This window comes from Rhinolophus sinicus, chromosome 17 (assembly GCF_057876585.1).
Source record: "Rhinolophus sinicus isolate RSI-liver-muscle chromosome 17, RSI-T2T, whole genome shotgun sequence".
Classification (NCBI taxonomy): Eukaryota; Metazoa; Chordata; class Mammalia; order Chiroptera; family Rhinolophidae; genus Rhinolophus; species Rhinolophus sinicus.
The window spans coordinates 153693502-153717188 of record NC_142517.1 but is presented as its reverse complement, the minus strand read 5'-3'; the positions used below and the strand labels follow the sequence as shown (position 1 = coordinate 153717188).

The 23687-nt window shown below is 34.1% G+C and overlaps 1 pseudogene; it reads right to left on the bottom strand.

The window, feature by feature from the left end:
* Nucleotides 1–23687, bottom strand: part of LOC109445251 (4-hydroxybenzoate polyprenyltransferase, mitochondrial-like) — a 152596-nt pseudogene that overhangs the window by 87517 nt on the left and 41392 nt on the right.

The following is a 23687-nucleotide window of genomic DNA, read 5'->3' as shown; positions in this document are numbered from 1 at the left end:
ATGAATTTAGTGAACGTCCAATTTGGGACCCATGAGACATTTTGTAAAGACTGATAGAAGGAAAAATGGAAAGGATTTTGGGTTACTCTTTGAAGGCAAGATTGCCCTTGGAATGTAATGGGCATCACTAAAACTCAATGTTCAAATATTTGTTTACCATCTAGCCAGCCCCCTGCTTGCCAGGGTGGCGGTGTGTGCTCGGAAGTCTCCCACAGTACATGCAAAGGCTAGAAGTTGTTCATTAAGGTTTCTCACCTTTTCCTTGCTCACTCTCATCTTTGAAGGTGTAAATTAGAGAGGCAGATGTACAATCTGGGAAGTTTTCCAGCTACATATTTAGAATGTGGAGTGTTCAGCACCGTGGGTGTTCAGCAGAGTTTTTCAGTCAGTCACACATACAGCTTCAGTGCTAAGGAAAACCCCCCAAATGGCCCCTGAATTATTGGTTCTATAAGAAAATAGCAACCATTATCAGGACAGGCCACAGTTTGCTTTTTAATTATTGCTGTATAATGAATAACTATTGAACATAGTGGGAGAACAAGAGGATTCTGATTGAAGTCTGTGAAGCCCTCTATTTCCTGGCTAAATAATATCTGGTAGGAGAAATTTTTAAAGGGTCCCTTTATTGAAATTTTCAAAGATGCTTATGCACTAAGGAGAACATCAGATACCAGAAAGCTGAAATAGCATAAGAGCATACTTCCTTATACTGTTTGAAAGTGCTTTCTAGTTTGAAGAGTGCTTTTATATATTTTATCTCATATTGTCCTTGTTAAATGTCAAATCTACAGGGCAGATTTTATTTTTCCAAAATTTGATAGGAAACCAGACTCAGGTTAAGCGGTTCAGCCAATGTCATAAAGATATATTATGGTGGAATTAGGCCTCAATGTCTTCATTCGTGAAACTATTCAATAACTACCATTTGTCAGGGGAACATAGAAGGAAATAAAATAATATAGAACTCTCCACTCATCTAATTTCCTCTACTACCTCCCAAATAATTTAATATGGAGAGAAGTCATGTCAGAAATAGAAATAGTCAAGTATGAACAGAGCGTAAGTGCAGCCTTATAAAGAACTCGAAGGATTGGAAAAAAAATGTTCCTAGAAGTGCTTAGTGCATAGAGATCTGTGTGTATGTCATACTTTTTTCAGTATCATTGAGTTCTTTAGTCTTCCCTACTCTAAATTTCTCTTGTCTTTCTTTACTCTAAATTGTAAAGAGTCAGACTCCATCGATGGTAAAAATGCTCTCTTCCTCGGTCCCTCAGATGGACAATTCTGAGATGGATTTTGTGTGGCTCTTTCGTGGGTCCCAGGAGAATTAAGGGTCAGTTGTCCACAGTGGGGATCATCTGAAGAACATACACTTGTAATAACTTTCCCTGCTTTTTGTTCTTCATTCTTTTTGATATCTTACTCCAGTTACCTGGTATTACTTTCAAAATAAGCCATTTATACACATGTCCTTATTTGAAGCTCTGCTTTCTGGAGAAAGCTTAGGTGAACATGAGGGAACTATAGGCCATTGGTTTTGTGCAATCTAAATTCCTCTGTTGTCTCTTTATTAGAAAATAATTCTGTTAGTGTATACTATCAACTCCAAAACTTAAAGAGTCAAACCAAAACACCTTAGGAAAGGAAAGGACTGCTATATGCCTCTAACTTTAAAGGAAGCCAGAATGAGCACAGCCTAAGTTTCAATTGTTCACAATCCACACCACAAAGTTGAAGGCCATCTTAGTACTAGGTTCTTTCCATCTCCCCTAATTATAGCTCTGAGCAAAAGAAAATGAAAACAACTTCTGCCCTACACATTTTACCCAGCATAGACTCAGCCTTACGGCAGACTTTTCTTTCAATTATGTAGGCCCCCCATTGAGGACTCCACTCCATTCTATTTTTATCACAAATTTAGCTTGCGTTCCTTAGCATGATCCATTCCAAATGAATGTGCCAGGAATCTCCTGTCCCCTTTGACTTTTCAATGGCAGCAGAACACATGCGACATTATTCCTGATGGCCCATTGCCACAGGCACCTCTTGTTCACCACACACTCTGCCTGCATCAGGAAGCGGGGCCCTCTGCCTTTCTGCCAGCACATCATGCACTGGATCCATGAATGATAGGTACAATCTGTGATCCGGACACTTCTTCCCGGATTTACCCTAAGAAAAATGAGCTGCCAAACCCCTTGGATACTGTATTTAAATGATTAGCAGTTGCCTTATCTATCTATCTATCTATCTATCTATCTATCTATCTATCTATCTATCTATCTATCTATCATCTATTTATTTATTCATTTATTTATTTTTTAAATATAGAGAAGAAACCATATGACTGATGTGCATTATGATATCACTCACAAGAAGATGGAGAGCTGGTCATTTTGCCTGTCTCCATTCACATGTTCTAAAGGAAATCATAATATAAAGTTTTTTATTTTTAACATGATCCCAATTTTAGAAAGAGTATAAAAGTTTTGGCTGTTGTAGTTTGTTGTCCATTGTTATAAAAAAAAGTCATTTAAACTTTTAATTGATCATCAGAAAATTCCCTTTTAATGGTATGGTGGAGCTCAAGCACAAACATAAATATAGAACAAAAATGGTGCAGTGATTGCAGAGTCACAATATTTAGTACTTTTTGAAATAGTAGATAAGTATGAAATAATTATTTCTAGGGGATGGTTGTGTATTCATGGGTGTGTTGGGAGGGAACAAAACCACCCTTTGCCTTATTATTTGAACATGTGAAATGGCATGTTTTGTGACTTATATTTGTGGCAAGTATATTATATACATTATCCCTATTTAAGCAAAAAAAAAATAGGAAAATTTTTGCTATTTTTTAAAGCTACCACTAGATGGTATGCAAATACTCTTTCTTCGTTGCTGGTTCTTCTGTTTTTAGATTGTTGGAATATAAGATGTACCTATCTACATGATATTCTGATTAATTTCATTCTCATCTCTGAAGTGGGCGATAGGAGAAAAGGATGCTGCTTGGAGCATGAATTTTTCACTAACTATTGTCATCTCCACATGTAACTTTATCATCTTACATGTTAATGGTAACATTTTTACTTTTTAAACTTTAATTTTTCTCCATATTTCCTAAGCATACCCAAGAGACAATTATTAAATAATACTAATTAAGGATTATGTGCAATTAATAAGTGTACTTCATATTTAGAAATTCTTTGGACTTGAAGAACTAATGATACTTTACATTAATGATTTTTAAAATTACTTAGAGGTTTAAAAAAACTACACATTCACTAAACATAAATGCCACTTAGTGATCTGCAAAAAAAGAAAAAATAAGTATTTTTCCCTATAAATTATCTAATATTTTTAATGGCAAAATTAATTCCCAACTTGGCCCATTCAAATATCTATTTCTTTCAATATATATGATAATGCTTAATATCCTTCTGTCCAACACAGATTCTGATTTATTTTTTTCTAACTCATAAATGAAATTAATACGCTACTATTCCCAATGAGGTAATAATAGCTATCAATGTATAGCAAACCTATGGTGAGTCCAAGTCTTTCCAAAACCAATTACTATTTTAAGTCGCAGTCAACTCTAGCTCCCAGCAGTAGATAGCATGTTTACCATTTCAGCTTCATTATTCCTGTTGTAATGCAGGAGAGTTTCTGTGAAAAATTTATGTACACTGTCCCAATCTATAGCCTCCAATTGGCAGCGAAGGTCTTCCTTCTTTTCTTCTGAATGGGAGATAAATGAAAGATTGGCAAAGAGTAGGGAGGAAAGTGAAGACGAGGTGGGATGGCCATGAAAATCACTGACACAACTGTCCATTCTTAAAAGTAACCTTCGCTCTGAGTATGTAGTAGTCAGTTCATCTTACCTCTTTCCATTATTATATGACCACATATACTTACACAGCTAAACACGCTATAAATGTGAAAGGTTATCTGCACACATAACCATATTAATAGTAAGGAATTGCCTTATAGCTCCAATGATCTGAGTTTCCTGATTCCTCATTCTCAGATAATTGAAACTTGTACAGCAGCCTGAACTTTGTATTCATCTATTTTATTCTTCTTTTTGCCACATTTTTTTTTTTTTCTAAATCCTTGGCCTTTTAATCTCATTCTTGCTTTCTCTCTTCTTGTCCTGAATCACAAAGTAATCCCAGGGCAAGATAGATAACCACGCAGATTTCACACTTCGCAGAGACTACTTCAGCAGCAGTCCTCTGGCGGCCTCCAAAGTAATTATATTCTTTGCCTAAGTTCCAGGCTCACTGACTTCACACAGACTCTATTTGTGGATGAGCTCACCTTTGGCTTAGTTGAAAGGATGGAGACTCTTGGATCTATTTCCCTTAACCTAATTTCACATTTTCTGAACAAAATATTTGTAGGGGAAGGTGTAGCATTCCACATAATCCATAATCAGTTGCCTATGATCCCATCATTTCCAGACACCTGAGGACTTTGTGTCTATAGCACACTCTGCACTGTTTTTGTTTTGAGCCTCTCCGTCTCTTACTTTAATACATGGTATTTTTTTCCTCTCTTATGAAACAACAAATTAATGAATTTATTTGGCCCTCCACACTTGCCCCTCATCACCAACGTTATCTTTTATTTCACTGCAAACATGTCAGTATTCCATTTTTATTCCTTCCTTTATCAATGATTACCTCTGCAATTTTATATCTGAGCCTACTCTTCTGAAAAATGCTCACTTTAAAATTCCAATACTGCATTTATTGCTACCTCTAATACATTTCTTATTTGGACTGTATTTATTTTGTTGACAGACTCTCCTTTGTGAACCTCCCTTGTGCTGTGAACTCTGTGATCACTACTTGATTCTCTTCTAATCATTGATAGCATATCCTATTTTTAAGGTCTCCTATATCCTGTTTATTTTTAATTATAAATATTTATTAGGGCTCACTACATCTTGATCCTTTGTTCTTCTACTTATTCTTCACTAATTTACTTTTTTATTTACCCATTCTTTTTTTTACCACTATCATACGAGTCTACCCATACCACTACTAAATCTGCCATATTGCTTGGTGGTATGGCTCTACAGGGAAAAGTTCATTGTAGAAGAGCTAATTGGCCAGTGTAGAAAAAATGCTGAGGTTGTGAAATCATCATTTTGTAGACACATACAGTTAACTATATAAACCATGTAATCACAGGGAAGATTAGTTCAGACAAGAATCATCAATGGATGTCAAATCTAGAAGCAAATTTTTATGAGATGTAACATATTTGCATTGTCTTAAACAGTATCCCCAAATATTGGCTATTAGTTGCAAAAGGAATTATAAGAACTGTACAGTGGAGAAGAGAAAGTAAGCATCATTTTAGCTGAGTGACAAAATGAACATCGCAAAATGAAAGAATGATAGACATCTGCCTCCAGATGTTACGCCTTGGTACACTATCAGTTATCTGTACCTCAGCTTCCATAGCAATGAATTGAAGATGTGCTTTACAAATTCAAGGACTCAGCATTGTGCCTGAATAATTTTAAGCATTCAATAAATGTTAACTTCTTCTTTCAAATTCTTCCACAATACCTCTTCATACAACATTTTTTACCTTTTATTCCATTGCTCTTCAGTAGGTAAGTTTTTTTTTTTTTTTTTTTTTTAATCCAAGACACATATGTGTCTCCTTTTCTTAGTTAGATTGCTAGGTAGTGTTTAGTATTGTGTTTTATGGAGAGTAGATGCTGATATATGTTTGCTGTTGCCAGAAGTGTTTGATTACTACATGTATTATTTTGTTTAATGAATTGGAGAAGAAAGGACTCTTCTAATTTATACTAAGTCTGTTGTAATAAATACCACATATTTCTCTAGGTTTTCATTTTCTTTTTTTATCTCTATGGTACCAGCAATGCATTTTGATCACATCTCTTTTTAACTTGATTTAGCTACATGAATAACAAATAAGAAATGTAGTAATTAAATTTAAATGACAATCTAAATTCAAAGCTTATAAACAATCACTCTCATAATAAAGTTTATTTTTGAAAACTAATACTAGAAGACATATTTATTGATTATGCTGTGAAGCATAAGGTAACAATAAATTTAATGCAAGGTACTTATCTAATTGTGGCTAAAGAAGCAAGTTAAGACTGAATATATAATGCAATTTAATTAAATAGTTTAAAATCTCATCTGTTACATTAAAATTGTATTAGAAAATGCTGTTTATTGATTACACAGAGAACTATAAGGTAACTATTGATTTTAAACTAAAGTTATTTTTCAAATTGGTCTAAGAAATATTTAAGGTGTTAAAGTTTAATGCAGGATCCATTTCACTAAACCACATTTGAACTTCATCCTTTACATAAAAATGTGTTCATCAAATTTAAAGTTTTGATTCAGAGTCTAAAAGAAATATTGTTTTAGTTTTTGTTATTTGCTATATTTAGTATAGAGTTTGTGTTTTAAAGCATATTATGATTTGTCTATATTACAGTATGAAATAAGAAAAAGGAATCTCCTTGCAATACAAGTAAAATGAATGAGTCAGAGTTAACATTTTGAGAAATTTTCTCAATTTATCGCTTAGTAATTTAGCAATGCTTGTACAGTGATTTAATTATTTAGCTGAGATAAATATTTTTTAAGCTTTTAAAAGACAGACTTAGTAAACATGTGAAGGTAATAAATGTTTCAGAAATTAAGTATGTTTTCTTTAATTTGAAGATCAAATGCTTACAATAGAAATTGAATTGTGCGCATATACAAAATTAAGGCAACCACATGATTTGGTTGAAAAAATTAGAAAATAAATTAACTTTATGACATCATCCTAATCTATACTACTCTGTAGCTTTTTTCTAAATGCAGGGTAGTGTTGAATGCTTGAGATAAAAAGCATTGAATAACAAATATAACAATTTTGATTTTTCTTTCTTTCATAGTAAAGATGCAATGCTATAAGAGCAACTAGAGAAATGATATAAACTATTCTTTGTCTAACTTCCCTGTAATTTTCAATACCTATTGAATAACGAATAAAATGCAGTTAAAAGTATATAAATAGTACATTTATTAAACTTGAAGAATAAAGAATGTATTCCTTACCAGGATTCTATATCAATAATATTAATAAACTATCAATTTTTGGCATGTATACAGCACCTTATATACATCAATTTTCACCTTAACTCTATTAGCTCTATTTGACAAATATGAAAATATACATGTATTTACTTTACTTGACAAATAAGAAAATAGAGACTTCCAGTGGTTAAGTAATCTGACCAAAGTCATGAATCAAGTATAGTCAGACCAGAATTCAAAAATAGTCAGTCTAGGGTTAAAGTTGCACTTTGAACCAATATGCATACTGCATCGATGGAGATGCTTATATTTCAAGTGTGAAGGTCAAACAAATTTTAGTTTCTATTGTTCTCCTTTGATCATGGCTATATTCTAATTCCATCTTACCTGAAAACTGGCCAAGAAAATATGAGACTTTTTACATCATTTACCATCTTTTAACCTTTCCTTCCATAGAAAGAAACTATTCAGATGCTAAGTTTAAAATGGCAATTGATTCATCCTGATAGCATTTGTTTTTTTTCATTTTAATGTGAGGAAAATAATACCTACCATCAACGGTTGCTGTCAGAATTAAATGAGGTAAGGCATCACAAAAGCTACGTGTAAGAATTTTCTGAAGTATGCCCCACAGAAGTGAGAATTGTTTTTACTCTTATCTATGTTTTTTACCAGTGCTCAGAATCATGATGTAGTTATGACTTTAAAAAGGAGCTTCCATTTTTGGAGAAATAGTGGCACAAATAAGTTCATCAATATGGTACACTAAAAAATTCTGATTTGTTCCCCTAGAGTTCAGGGAAGATATGAGTAATTTAAAGAATTCCACTGGTTCTCTGGTACATTGGCTGGTTTAGACACCCTGAGGAAACTAAATTATTTTATAAACTATTTCAGTAGAATCAAAGTTTGTCTGTATGCCTTTCGATTTGAAAGTTGTTTCTATATACGAGTACATGATGGATAGTGGATAAATTGGCTGCATGCTCACCTGCCATAATAAATAAGAACTTGAGAATTGACTGGATCATACTTTTTCTGATAGGTATATATCGCCACCCTGTCTATACATATAGACAAAAATACAAGCTATACTTTGACATTTTTCTCAACCGAGTGCCAATTCTACCACCTGCATATCTGGTATCTAAAGTATGTGGATCTTTCTAATTAATTATGTGGAATATTGGCACTTCAGACACTTGTTACAGAATTCAATCGTGAATTGACTCGCGTTTAATGCTTGCCAGATGAGAAAGCTAATGTTTTAGCGGTGGTACAAAGATTCATTTAGTATCCATTCCTCTGAGTTCTCTAACTTCCCCACTTTTCCTTATACTGAGTCAGGCAGTCAGAAAGCAATATTGGGGTATTTTAGTTTCTCATAAAAGACTTTCAAGGTCAGAAATGGAGCTACACTCCTATGGATATATATGGGTGTGTGGCTTCCAGATCATTATTTATCTTCCTTAATTTAAAAACAAACAAACAAACAATGTTTTCTACGCTGATATGTAAAGAGGAAGCTGTCATTCCCATGCTCACAACATGAAAAAAAAAATTTGAAAAGAAACAGCTCTTAGAATCTGAGAATTAAGGTTACTGTGTAAATTGCTGCCCCCAAACTGGAAACACAGGTGAATACAGAGAATCAGAGCTGACAAAAAGCCAAGGTAGGGATTTCACCTGTTTGCCACTTAGGGAAGACAGTTGATATCCTAGCAAGGTAGATTGGCTTGATAAGCAACTCAGGCTTGAAACCCTGAAAAGGAGTTAAAGAAAGATTATGTCTATGAACCAAGATATTCTCCCTAAGACAAAGGCAAAAATAAAACAGACTTGCTCTAGAGTCAAAGGAATTGTAACAGCTCTATACGATTTCAGAGGGGTAGTAGATTGGGGGAGGGGGTTATCACTTTGGGAGGGGTGTAAATGCCTATTACATTGTTTTGTACATCTGAAACAAAAAAACAAAAAAAAAGTGAAAAACAGAAGAAAACAGACTTGCTCTAGCAAAGCTTAAAATCAAACCTGCAGGTTGCTAGTCTGGTAATTGCTGAATAGTTTCTATTGAATCATTTCTCCAAAGGATAATAGATTCTACATTTAAAAAAAAAAAAAAAAGCCCTGCCTGAAGGCGCTAAGTTATTATAAGCAGATAGAAACTGGAGAGGAGTAGACACTTGGAAAAAAGGACCCCACTGGTTGAACTTCCTGTTTTTCACAGCTTTACTCCTGAAGGAATATTGGACTTGATACACAGAAAGCAATTGAACTTTGATTAAAAAAAAAAATCTTCAGTCTTAATCATTCAAGGGAATAGAGGGTAAGGATATGGACGATGACAACAGCTGAGGCAAGATTATAGAAGCAACAGCTCCAGGTGTATGTATATAACCTCTGATCAGATATATGGCTGGACCCTGAATGACACGTGGATAAGACAGACTGCAATCAGCCCAGCTATAACAAAAAGAACTGCACATGGATTTTAGCTTTCATCCACGTTAGAGAAGGCAGAGCTTGGAATTTCAACCCAATCTAGTTAATTATTAAAATGAGTGGTTTTTAAAAAATCAATACTCTAAAGAGAATAGAGAGGGATCAAGAATGTCTACGATATATAATATTTCATGCCCAGGATACAACCCAGAATTATTATGCCTACTAATAATTATGAAAAACATGACCCAATTTGGGGCAAGAAAATGTGTCACTCTTGATAACCTTCCTCCAGATTGCTCTAAGGATTATTATATGCATGCTTTATTAATTATAACATACCACAAATATTAAATCACTGCAAACATAATATAATTTAAGACACTTTTTTAACAGTAGAATTCCATTTATAGCTCTCCTATTCTTTGTGGTATTTTGTCATAAATTTTACTTCTACATATGTTCTAAACACCACATATATATTGATATTTGTGATTAAATAATCAATACACTTTTAAAGAATTTAAGAAAATATTAGGTTGGTGTAAATATAATCACGTTTTTTTCAATTATTTTTAACCCTGTAAACAGCAATTACTTTTGCACCAACCTAATATATAAAAATATATTTTATTTATCTACATAGTTACCATTTCTAATGTTCATCATTCCTTCCTATATATAACAATTTCCATCTGGAGTCATTTACCTTAAGCCTGAGAACTTTATTTAGCAATACTTCAGTATACATATGATGTGACATTTCTATGACTTTTGTTTATCTGGAAATGTGTGTGTGGGTGTGGGTTGCCTTAAATTTTAAACTACATTTTTCCTGGATGTAGTTCTTTTTTTCAGAATTTTTAGAGCATTTTCTACTGTTTTTTGATTTATACTGTTTCTCTAAAGAAAAGTAAGGGATATTCTTGTTACAAATTCACTAAATATAATTTCTCTTTTTCCTCTGGCTGCTTTTAGAATTTTTCTCTGGTTATCAGCAGTTTGACTATAATGTGCCTAGGTGCATTTTCCTCTTTATTTATCCTGTTTTGAATTCAGAGTGTCTTGCATCTCTAGGGTTCTCCTTTTGATCAAATTTGGAACATTTTTCATTCAATATTTTTTCAAACATTTTATTTTCCTACATCTTTCTTTCTTTTCCTTATGAGACTCTAATTAGATCTATATTATACCATTTGATAGTGTCATATTGGCTATTAAAATTATATTCAAATTTCTCTCGGTACTTTAGTTTGAACAATTTGTTGACTTGTTTTCTTCATGTTTGATGATACTTTCTTCTCTGTTGCCACACAGCAGCCTACTTGTCTGTCTCCTTGTACTTGCCCCTAAAGCAAGGAGAGTCTGTGAGATGGATCCTTTCAGGGACATTGCTTCACCTTTGTGCTAGCACCTTATGTCTTCCTGTTTGGCCCCAGAAAGATGGCTGGTCAGCAAGATTCCCCGGGTGGGGGTGGGGGGTGGGGTGGGGGGGGCAACTCAAGCTAGGCGCAGCCACGTGGGGACCAACAGGAGAATCCACGGGGTTCATAGAGGTGGGCACAGCCCCCCACATTCCCCCGGTTAAGGAGAGCCTCTGCCTCTGTGGCTGCATTCCTTCCCACAACCTGCAAGGGAAGAGATTCAATGATGTGCTCTCCATCTATTCATATGCATAAAGGTTTTAGAAGTACACACATCCTGAGACTTATGGTTCAGCTGCCTGCAGGCAAGGGTGATTGGCTTGAATCAGTTTCCTATTATAGTGTGTGGAATTCACAGATCTTGAGATTGACAAGCTTTATCTCCTTTACTTCCCCACCTAACTAATAAAATCTATGCCTAGGCCCCATTCGGGGCCCAGTCCTTGAGGCTGGAGTCCCTTGGCTCTGCTTGCACTTTACTCATGGCTACTGTCTTTTCTTAATCCTGCATCGCCCTCCTCGCTCCCCACAACCCTCATTGTGGATGCCACACTTCTCTTTTGCACAATCTGTTGTTAAACATATGCAATGAATTTTGGTGTCAGTAACTGTGTTTTTTCACTTTTACACTTTCCATTTGTTTCTTTTTTACAGTTTGATAACTCTTCTGAAATTTTCCATTGCTTCACCAATTCTACCCCATTTTTCTATAATTCCTTTCATTTATGTGAAAGTCCTAACTGTTAATTCCAGTATCTGGGTGATACATGGGTTTGTTTTTAGTAAATTGTTTCCTATTTCTTCACATATTTAGAATTCTTTTAGTAATTTAGTTTAGCAGTATCTTAGAGAATCTGGAGTCTGTTATTGGCTTCTTAAAAGTGTTTTGTACAAGTAAGCAGTTAAATTAAAAGCAGTTTACTTGATCTTTGAGAAGATTAATTTTATTCTTTCTTAGAGTGGTCAATTTTGTGTCTTTCTTGAGTCTTAGGGCAAATCCCTTAGTCTTTCAATGCAGTCTTTACTGGTAAGGTGTGGTCCTGATGTTGTTTCAATGGGAACCCTGGGATGTTTGCCAATTTATTCAAAATGGTGAGATTCACACTCTTTTTCCTGTCTCCCCTGCAGTTTGAAATTACTAATATGTCAGTGTAACTCTTTTAGCCTTCCAGATGTTGTTTTCCCCAAATGAGTTCATAGGGATCTTAGTCTATGCATGTACAATTTAGAGGTTAATGATTTGATGGGGGTTAATATGTGGAGTGTCAGTGGTTTTTTTTTTTTTTTTTTATTTCTGGGATTCTTCCCCCTCATATCCTATCTACTCCTAGATCCATGAATCCTATTGTCTGACTTCTCAAACCAATAAGACAGTAGCTTTTTTTCGTCAGTTTTGTAACAGGCATATCATGTGGAGTGGAAAACCAAATAAATGGTGATCTTATTCAGAATTGTCTATTCTTCCAGTGTTGAACCTCCTCCAGTTTGTGCTTGTTTTTGTTACTCTCAAGTTATTTTAAGTATTTATATTTTGTACATAGTTTATCATTATTAGCAGATCAGTTAGTCCATTATAAATTTCTATCATTGCCAGAAGCTAAGAGCTTCCATTACTTTTATTTGCTTGGCTTTTGCATCATTAATGAACTAAGAGATTTTTAAATATTTTACTAAAATTAAATTCATTTACATGCAAATGACCTCTTAATTAGGTGAATGTTGGCACAACAAATGAATAAGAGTCTCAGAAATTAGACACATCATTATTTTAAAGTATATTAGTCTTTATGCAATGAACATACTAAAATTTACAAAAATAGATACTTGAAAGATGGCAATCAGGTAGCTGAAATCCTCTTTATTCAAGTAGTTACTAAAGTTGCTAACATGCTCTCTAATGTCTATTTATACTAGTCTTACATTTTAGCTCTATAATTGTCTAGAATAATTTGTTTAGGTATCACTAAATGTCTTGGGAAAGGATTTATAGACTTATTTGACATAAGTAATTATCCCTAAGGCCATCTCACATTCAAAAAGTACTCCATAGTTTGCAAACAAAATTTACCTGGTTTAATATTCTTAACCACCCTCTGAGGTAGCATGATAAGAACTTCATTTTATAGATTACAAAGTTAGAATCTTAAAAGGAGTATAGTGATTTCCCAAATATAACACAGAGAGCAGATGATAAAGCCAGGTACTGGACAAAAATATTCTGCCTATTGGTTAAAATTTATTTCCAGTAATGAATAGCAGTCTACTCAATTGGGTCCCATCTAATTTCACTTTTGATCTCAATGCCCTTCTTGGTACAAGCCAAATACTTTGTGTTGCCCTTGTTATAGCACAGAATAAAACATGGTACTTGATTATAACTTCAAGTTGAAGATTGGTTACTTTGATAAGAATAAAAAAATATTTTCAGAAAAAGTTAAGTAGTATATAGAGGTCACACAGATTGACATAGTTCAGAATAGAATTTGGGTATCCTAACTACTAATTGCTTTAGCATTTCATGCTTGGAATTATTAAAAAGATAATTTGTGGCTCGTTGTTTTCTTTCATTAATATGTGTGTTTATATTTTTAAATATTAATCACAATGAGACACCAGAAACATAGCAGCATGAGAGGTCCCCCTTGACCTCTCTCCTTCAAGTTACAAGAGTTGAACAGCAATAATTCAACAAAGGATTCCCTGAACAGCACACAAACATGTCTGAGATATCCCTGCATAGAAACATCTGAAGGTGGGCAAATCAGGACGAAGAGGGAGGAGGGTAAAGAGAACTGCAGTGATGGGGGCTGCAGTTGCAGCCTGGGGCTCAATGTGGTCCTGGTCTGAGGAGAGGAGAGGATTGAGACTGCAAGTGCATGCTCTGTGGTCCCAAGCATCCCTGCCTGAGTGATCAGCATATAATATGGCTAAACACAGCTATCGGGGAAGTGACCTTGGGCAAAGACTAAATACAGAAGTGTAACTACTGTGGTCTAAAAGCCCTTACTGCCAGACAGAAAACAAAGCCACAGAGCCTGGCTGCCTCCCCCAATCCTCCCAGAGTTCACCTCCCCTGTACTCTCCCAGTGCTAGTAATGGGACCCAGAAGAAACTGTAGGAGTGCTGGGTTAAAAAAGCAGACCATCTACAGCCCTGAGAATTGAAGAGACAGTTCCTGAGCAGCAGACACACACTGCAGCTAATTGCAGAGGACATATAGGGATGAGGCAGCTGTGGTCTGGCAGTTGCCATTACTCAGAGGAGAGCACAGGCAAAAATATACCAGCTGCCTCTCACAATGTACTTTGCTCTCACCTTTAGCAGCTGATCCCAGTGGGGGTACCCAGGGATGCTGAGGCACACAGCTCTGTATCTGGCTTCAGGGACAGTACTAGGATTTTAGAGGCTCAGAACCCCATCACTCAGCACATCCTCCCATAAGGGTGGTGCCTTGAGACTGAAGTAACCTTATTATAGAAGAGACGCCCACCTTGCCAGGAAATTTTCTACTGCAAGAAGCAGGAACAGGGCTAGAGAAAAGAAAACACTCCAATGCCAGCTACTGGAAAACAAAAGAAAGAAAGACCTCTTCATATCAACCTGCTGCAGAATTCATTCTGGTAGATGCCTAGGAAGAGAAATAATCCATCAACTACCATAAATAACCAAGGTAACAAGGCAGCTCAAAAAGAAAATGAAAAATCTCCGGAAAATAGATTTAAATATCTGGAAATATGTGACTTAAATCGCAGAGAATTCAAGATTGAAGTTCTGAAAAAATTCAACAAGATGCAAGAAAACTCAGGCAGTTTAATGGATTCAGAAATAAAATCAATGAACAAAATGAATACATTGCCAAAGAGATTGAAAATTAAAAAAAAACAAAAAAAACAAATAGAAATCTCGGAGCTGAAGAACTCAATAAATAGATGAAAAATAAAATAGAGAGCTTAGGAAATACAGCTGACCAGATGGAGGAAAGAATTCATGATAATGAAGACAAAAACCTAGAAATGGAACAGATGGAAGAAGAGAAAAACTTGAGAGTTAAAAGAAATGAAAAAAACTCTACAGGAACTATTTCACTCTATCAAAAACAGCACCGTAATGATAATGGGTACACCAGAAGGAAAAGAGAGGGAGAAGGGCACAGACAGATTATTCAAATAAATAGTCAATGAGAAATTCCCAAACTTATGGAAAGAACAGGATTCTTGAATCCAAGAAGCAAACAAAACACCAACTTACCTCAATCCAAAAAGGCCTTTCCAAGGCACATTATACTGAAATTGTTAAAAATTAATGACAAAGAATACTCAAGGCAGCCATGGAAAAGAAAACAGCAACCTACAAAGGAAAGCCCAATAGATTGTCATTAGACTTTTTAAACAGAAACTCTACAAACTAGAAGGGAGTGGAATCAAATACACAAACTACTGAAAGACAGAAATTACCAGCCAAGAATACTGTACACAGAAAAGTTATCCTTTAGATATGAAGAGGCAATAAAGATCTCTCCAGATATACAGAGTTAAGGGAATTTTCCAAAAACAAGGTCTGCATTACAGGAAATACCGAAGGAGTTTATTCTACCTGAAACAAAAGACATAAGAATGCAAAACTATGAGCAAGATTACTGACAGAAGTTGAAACCACAACCCCCTACACAGAATAAAGCACTATACACTTAAACATAACATAAAGGGTAAAGCAGATAATAACATAAAAAAGAAATAGAGAAGAAAAAAATTTGCTACTGTAACTCAGAAAAGAACTTACAGCATAAACAGAGAATTTGTGACAACAAAAACATAAAAGGTGAGGGAGTGAAAGTCTGGATTTAAAAAGGGGAATGGAAATAAGATGAATGATTAAAAAAAAATAAAGGACTACTATATGTATGAAACTTTTTTGTACATAAATTTAATGGTAACCACTCAAAGAAAAAAAAAAAAAAAAGGAAAGAAAGAAAAAATCCAGAACTGAGGCACATAATACAAAAAAAGAGAAAACAGAGGCAAAAAATATAGAATACCACCAAACTAAAATAACAGACAGAAACACAAAGGCAAAGAAACAATGGAAACACCGAGCTACCAGAAAACAAAAGATAAAATGGCTATAGGAAATCCTCATATATCAATAATCCTCCTATATGTAAATAGACTGAACTCACCAATAAGAAGGCACAGAGTAGCAGATTGGATAAAAAAACAAAATCCAATCATATGCTGCCTTCAAGAGACACACCTCAGCTGCAAGGACAAATACAGACTCAAAGTTAAAAGGTAGAAAATGATACTTCAAGAAAATGGCCACCAGAGAAAAGTGGGTGTAGCCATACTTATATCTGATGAAACAATCTTTAGGATGAAAAAGCTAACAAGAGACAACGATGGACTTCTCACAATGATAAAGGGGAAAATACAATAAGAAAACATACTGTTAATCAATACATAAGCTCCTAATCAGGGAACAGCAAAATATATAAAGCAACTACTAATAGAACTAAAAGGAAAAACTGACCAAAACACAATTATAATAGGGGAGCTAAACACGCCACTGACAGCTATGAATAGAACATCCAAACAAAAAATCAATAAGGAAATATCAGCCTTAAATGACACATTAGACCAAATGGACATAATTGACATTTACACACCCTTTCATCTTAGAACACCAGATTACATATTCTTTTCTGGTGCACATGGAACATTCTCAAGGATAGATCATATGTTGAGACACAAAACGGGCCTCAGCACATTTAAGAAGATTGAAATCATACCAATCACATTCTCTGACCACAATGCTTTGCAATTGGAAATCAGCTGCAAAAAGAAAGCGGGAAAAACCATAAATACATGGAAATTAAACAGAATGACTGGGACAAAGAAAAAATAAAAAGAGATATGAAAAAGATGCATAGAAACAAATGAAAATACATCTTATCAAAATTACTGGGATACTGTGAAAGCAGTATTAAGAAGGAAATTTACATCATTACAGACCTATCTGAAAAAAAACAAAAAAAACCTAACATTACATTTTAAAGAACTAAAAAAAGAACAATTGAAACTTAAAGTCAGCAGAGGGAAGGAAATAGTAAAGATTAGAGCAGAATTAAATGAAATAGAGAACAAAAAGACAATAAAAAAATATTGAAACAAAGAGCTGAATGGATTAATAACATTGACAAACCCCTGGCTAGACTCACTAAGAAAAAAAGAGAAAAGACACAAGTAAACAAAATAAGAAATGAAAGAGGAGAAGTTATAATGGATACCACTGAAATAAAAAAGCTTATACAAAAATACTATAAAGGACTATAGGCCACGAAATTCAACAACCTAGAAGAAATGGACAAGATCTTAGAAACATATAATCTTCCTTTACTGAATCATGAAGAACTGGAAAATCCAAATAGACTGTTCCAGATTAAGGAAATTGAAACAATCATCAAAAACCTCCCAAAAACAAAAGTCCAGGACAAGATAACTTCACTATTGAATTCTACCAAAGATACAAAGATAGTTTAATACCTGTCCTCCTCAAACTCTTCCAAAAATTGAAGAAGAGGCAATACTTCCTAACTCATTTTTGTGAGGCCAAAATTATCCTGATACCAAAACCTGGTAATGATAAAACAAAAAAGAATACTACAGACCAATTTCTCTGATGAATACAGATGCAATAATCCTTAAAAAAAAAAAAAAAAAGCAACAAAAAAAATCTAGCAGATCAAATATAGCAATACATTAAAAAGATTATACATCAAGATCATGTGGGATTCATCCAGGGACACAAGGATGGTTCAATATATGTAAATCAACCAATGTGATATATCACAAACAAAATAAAGGATAACTATCATATGATCATATCAATAGATGCAGAAAAAGCATTTAGCAAAATACAACATCAATTTATGATTAAAACCCTTAATAAAATGGGTATAAAAGGAAAGTATCTCAACATAATAAAGATTATACATGACAAACCTTCAGCTAATTCCATATTTAATGATAAAAACTGAAAGCTTTTCCTCTAAGATCAGGAACAAGACAATGATGCCCACTCTCACTGCTGTTATTCAACATAGTACTGGACGTCCTACTCAGAGCAATCAAGCAAGAGAAAGAAATAAAAGGCACATAAATTGGGAATGAAGAAGTTAAACTGTCACTTTTTGCAGATGACACGATTCTTCATATAGAAAACCTTAAAAGACACCACATACACACACACACACACACAAAAACTATTAGAAACAATAAAAAAATACAGTAAAGTTGCAGGATACAAAATCAATATACAAAAATCATTGCATTTTTAGATACCAATAATGGAATTTCAAAAAAGAAATGTAAAGAACAATTCCAGTTGCAATTGCAAAAAAAAAAGGATAAAATACCTAGGAATAAACTTAACAAAAGATGTGAAGGATCTATACATTGAAAATTATAAGACATTATTAAAAGCAATTGAAGGCAACATAAAGAAATGAAAAGATATTCCATGTTCATGCATAGTTAAAATGGCAATATTACCCAAAGCAATATACAGATTTAATACAATCCTCATCAAAATCTCAATGGTATTTTTTTCAAGAAAAAAAACAAAAAATCATCAGTTTTGATGGAATTAAAAAAAAAAAAAGACCCCAAATAGCCAAAGCAGTTAAGAAAAAAACAATGTCTAGAGGTGTCATACTCTCTGACTTCAATTTATGCTACAGAGTGACAATAATCAAAAAAGCATGGTATTGGCAGAAAAAACAGACACACAGACCAATGGCATAGTATTAAGAACCCAGAGATAAATATAATCTATCAATAACAGATAGTTTTCAATAACGAAGCCAAAAACATACAACGGAGAAACGAAATCTTCTTCAGTAAATAGTGCTGGGAAAATTGGAAACCCACATGCAAAAGAGTGAAACTAGAATACTATCTGTCATCATTTATCAAAATCAATTAAAAATGGATCAAAGACTTAAACATCACACCTGAAACAGTAAATTGCATAGAAGAAAACATAGGTACTAAACTTATGGACTTTGGGTTCAGGAAGGATTTTTATGAATTTGACCTCAAAGGCAAGGGAAGTAAAATAAAAAATTAATGAATGGGACTATATCAAACTAAAAAGCTTCTGCTCAGCAAAAGAAACCATCAACAAAACAAAGAGGCAATCAACCAAATAGGAGAAGATATTTGCAAACACTACCACTGATAAGGGGCTAATATCCCAAATATATAAGGAGCTCATACAACTCAACAACAAGAAAAAAACAAACAATTCAATTTAAAAAATGGGTAGAGGACCTGAACAGACACTTCTCCCAAGAAGACATGCAAATAGCCAATAGATACATGAAAAAAATGCTCAACTTCACTAGCTATTAGGGAAATGCAAATTAAAACCAAAATGAGATACCACCTCACACCTGTTAGAATGGTTATCATCAATAAGACAAGTAATAACAAGGGTTGGAGAAGCTGTGGAGAAAAGAGAACTCTCATGCATTGCTGGTGGGAATGTATATTGGTACAGCCACTATGGAAAACAGTACGGAAGTTCCTCAAAAATTAATAATAGAATTACCATATGACCCAGGAATCCCTCTTCTGGGTATCTACCCAAAAAAATCTGAAAACATTTATCCATAAAGATATATGTACCCCTATGTTCATTACAGCATTAATCATGGTTATCAAGACAGGAAAACAACCAAAGTGTCCTTCGATAGATGATTTTATAAAGAAGATGTAGTACATATATGTACAATGGAATATTACTCAGTCATAAAGAAAAGGTGAAATAATTCCATTTCTGACAGCATGGATGTATCTTGAGATTATCATACTAAGCAAAATCAGTCAGAAAAAATAAAGTGAAGAACCATGTGACTTCACTTGGATGTGGCATATAAAACTGAAAGCAACAAATGAACAAAACAAACAAACAAAAACAAAATCATAGACACAGACAACAGTTTAGTAGTTACCAGTGGTTACCAGAGGGTGAAGGGGGCGGGGGTGGTAGAGGAGAGTAAAGGGGGTCAAATATAACATATAGTGATGAAAGGAGAACTGACTCTAGGTTGTGAACACACAATGCAAATGCAATGTATAAATGATGTATGATGCACACTTGTGATATATATAATTTTATTAGCCAATGTCACCCCAATAAATATAGCAAAATTAAAAAAAAAATATTGATCAACTTCACGCTTAATACAAATGATTCATTTGCACTTGAGCAGAGAAAATTTGGTAGGAAAAAATCAGTAAGTGCAATATTTAAAGTAAATGTTTGACTACAATCTGTCTCTCTTAGCCTCCAAAGTTTTATATCAGGCCTTAGGACAAGTTAAAAAATTACTTGCAAATAGCCTTTTATCTGTGTAACCTAAAACTGGTCTAGTTTATCCTCTGGGAAAAACTAAAAGTTGAATGTTCCATGTTTTATCTATAAAGTCCCATTTATGAAATACCACTTAGAAATTAAACTATTTTTTTTTTTAAATTCTAATTCTGAAAGTAAGACTTCAGTCCGTTAATCCCTATACAACATGCAGCATTTTGGTAATATTGCTGATTATCACGGTACTCTCCTTGTATACGACTTCTTTTTAGTTAAATCTGACCTAAAGAAATCTGCTGCCTAAATATCTACTTGTCCTCTCCTCTTGTACACTACAATTATACCCTTATTTTGATTGTGAGATGTCCTGTGCCGAAAGTGAAGCTGCTTCTGAAAAGCTCCTGCCTTGCTAACACACTGGAGACATATGACTGGAGAGAGGGAGCTCCTTAAAGAATTTATATGTGATTCTTGTTACTAGGAAACCATATTCCTGGATTAAATATCTCTTTCATACAGCTACTGCTCAATATAGACATATACAGATATGTTATACATACATATGTATTTGTATATCCAAAACTTTGCATACACATTACAATTAACTTAAAGTAGAAAATAGCCTTACAGAGGTATGATTTCTACAAATCTAGTTGTACTGAAAATCAGGTCACTTTTGAGATCCCAAACAGGCATATGGTTAAATCCCAGATTTTATATTTTTGACCTTAGAAGTATACAGAGTGGAGACTTAAAGAATACAACACCCTAAATTTGAAATCTTCCCACTTTTTGGTTCTTCTGTATTGAAAATATGTGTGAAGGGTAAAAAAGAAAGGCATTTGATTAAACTGTCAGAGCTGAATTTAGTTATATTATAGGATTTACACATTTATTTTCTGTCAAGAAAGATAAATGTATATCAGTGTAGTCAGTTTCCTGGTTTTCAAAGAGTGTTATAGACCAGTTACTAAAAATTTCCTTTTGTTACTAGTTTTCTTGATAAAATTATAGAAACCTGCCTTTTGAAAATTGGTAAAATGGTAAAATGCATCCACCCAAGAAATATTGTTCAGAAAAATTCCCCGTTATGGGCCTTTGCTCAAAATGAAGCTTGATATAGAATACATAAAAAGGAGAATCCTTTTGACCCAGTGACCAGATGAACACTAAGCTTCTTGGAACAGAAGGAAAGTTCCATTAATAGATCTATAGATCTCTTAGAGAGCAAAATTATTACTAGCTCAATTATATTTGAAAGAAGCATATTAGACTCATGGCAATGTTTAACTCCTCCAGAATTGTAGGTCAAGTTGCACACATTCCCCTAGCCCTAAAGGAGAGTAAGAGACTTCTTTACCACACCATCTTTAAAAGCTATAAGGTGTTCACATGATATTACATACCCATTCGTGAACATACACTTGTACACACATGCACATATGCGTGTGAGCGCATGCACGTGTACACACACACGCGCACACACACACACACCAACACATTAAACCAGAAATACCAAATCTCGGGTCTTGACCCAGATCAGTTGATTCTATAACAGTCAGCATGCAGTTGATACAGGCTGAAAAGCAACATACAAACTGTTGTGGGATATGAGCATTTGTATCAACAATATAAGTATTTCTGTGCCTTTGTAAGGAAGTCAAAGGGAAAAGTTTTAGTGAAAAAGTGGGTTGGGGTTATGAATTTGGGAAATATGAGTAAGTGAGGAAGTTTAGATAGCATTAAGAACAGAATTATGAGGAGAAAGTCTGCGTGAGAAGGGCTGAGTATCAAAGAATTGTGAAATTTCCAATTTGCAATATATTTAATCAGTCACCACTCTCAAATTTCACAAATCCGCATATTGTAGACCAGAGATTAATTGCCCAAGCTCTTAAGATGTAATGAAAGAACCATAACTATGGCTCCTCTGTCCTGATTCCTATTCCAGAGTTTCCTCCTTCATAGTGTGCTGTAATCAGACATTAGTTTCCCATGAAACATTAGTTCTAATACAACTCCATTTTTACTACTTCCATTACTGGGAAGCAAAATAATACTCATTGATTGAGGGTCTAGTCATATACAAATAAAAGAATCCTGATCCAGCAATAAAGGACTTTTCTGAAGAGAATGGATGGACCTTGAGGGATCTTGGGAGCAGAATCTCTTGCCATAAGATTTTAAAGTTAAACACAACTATAAAATTATGTGAATTTGGTTGAAAAATGAAAAGCTAAGTAATTTAACAATTTAAAACTATTTCGCCACTTAATATACTTAAAATGCTCATTTCTGCTCTTCAGATTAAGAACTAAAGGAACTGAGAAATTGGCAAAATGACAAAATCAAAATTAAATCATCTTCTAAGACTAAGACACCTTTAAGGCATTTCTGAAAACTTATTAAGCATAAATGATTTGATGAGACTAAACATTCAAAAATTACAGAAATAATCTTGCATATAATTTATAAAATCAGAATACAGAAAGGAACACACAGACACTAAAGAAAATGTTTACACAGAGAGAGTGTTGGGAATTGGGTGGGAAGGAAAGGATAGGAGTGAGACTCTTTTAACTATATGTTTTTACTTTGGATCTACGTAATTTACTGCAAGCTATGTAAATAATTTACATAGTTAAAAGTCAGTTAAATCAAAAGATGCAACAGAAGCAAACACCAACATGAAAAACAAAGGAATGTAACACTAGAATATTGATAACATAATCATACAAAATAATTAATTTGCTTAATCAAAAGTAGAATTAATACTGTATTGAACAAAGCTTCTGATGGTACACCTTTGGTTGGACATATTCTAAAAACAAGACAAAACAATAGCAAAAACTGCAGAGAAAACACTATATAGTAGTTTTGATATTTGTAATGGTAGGAATATAACAATTCTGATGTTATCTGTGTATATTTTAAGATTAAGTAAATGATGGAACATATTGTTAGTACAAGAAACCTTTCTCACTGTGGGAAAAATGAGACAGAATTATGGAATAGGAAAGGAGAGAAACAACGCTATAGAGTGGAATCGGTATTAGAGGTATCAGTATAGCCTCTTGATTAAAAAAAAAAAAATCTTTAGATCTAGCTAACTAGCTAGCTATCCATTTCTTAACAGTGACCATTCACAGGAACTAGAACCCCATTAGCTACCCAGTGCCCAGATCCTGTGTTTTTTTTATTCCACTAAAACAAACAAAACAACAACCAAACAAAAACAGGCTTCTTAGAGAACTGACTAAGGGTAGAACAGGCAAAATACAAGTTTGGATCGTGCTAGACAGAAAGTAAAGAAACACTCCAAAATAGATAGAGATTTGGAAAGGTTGCAGGA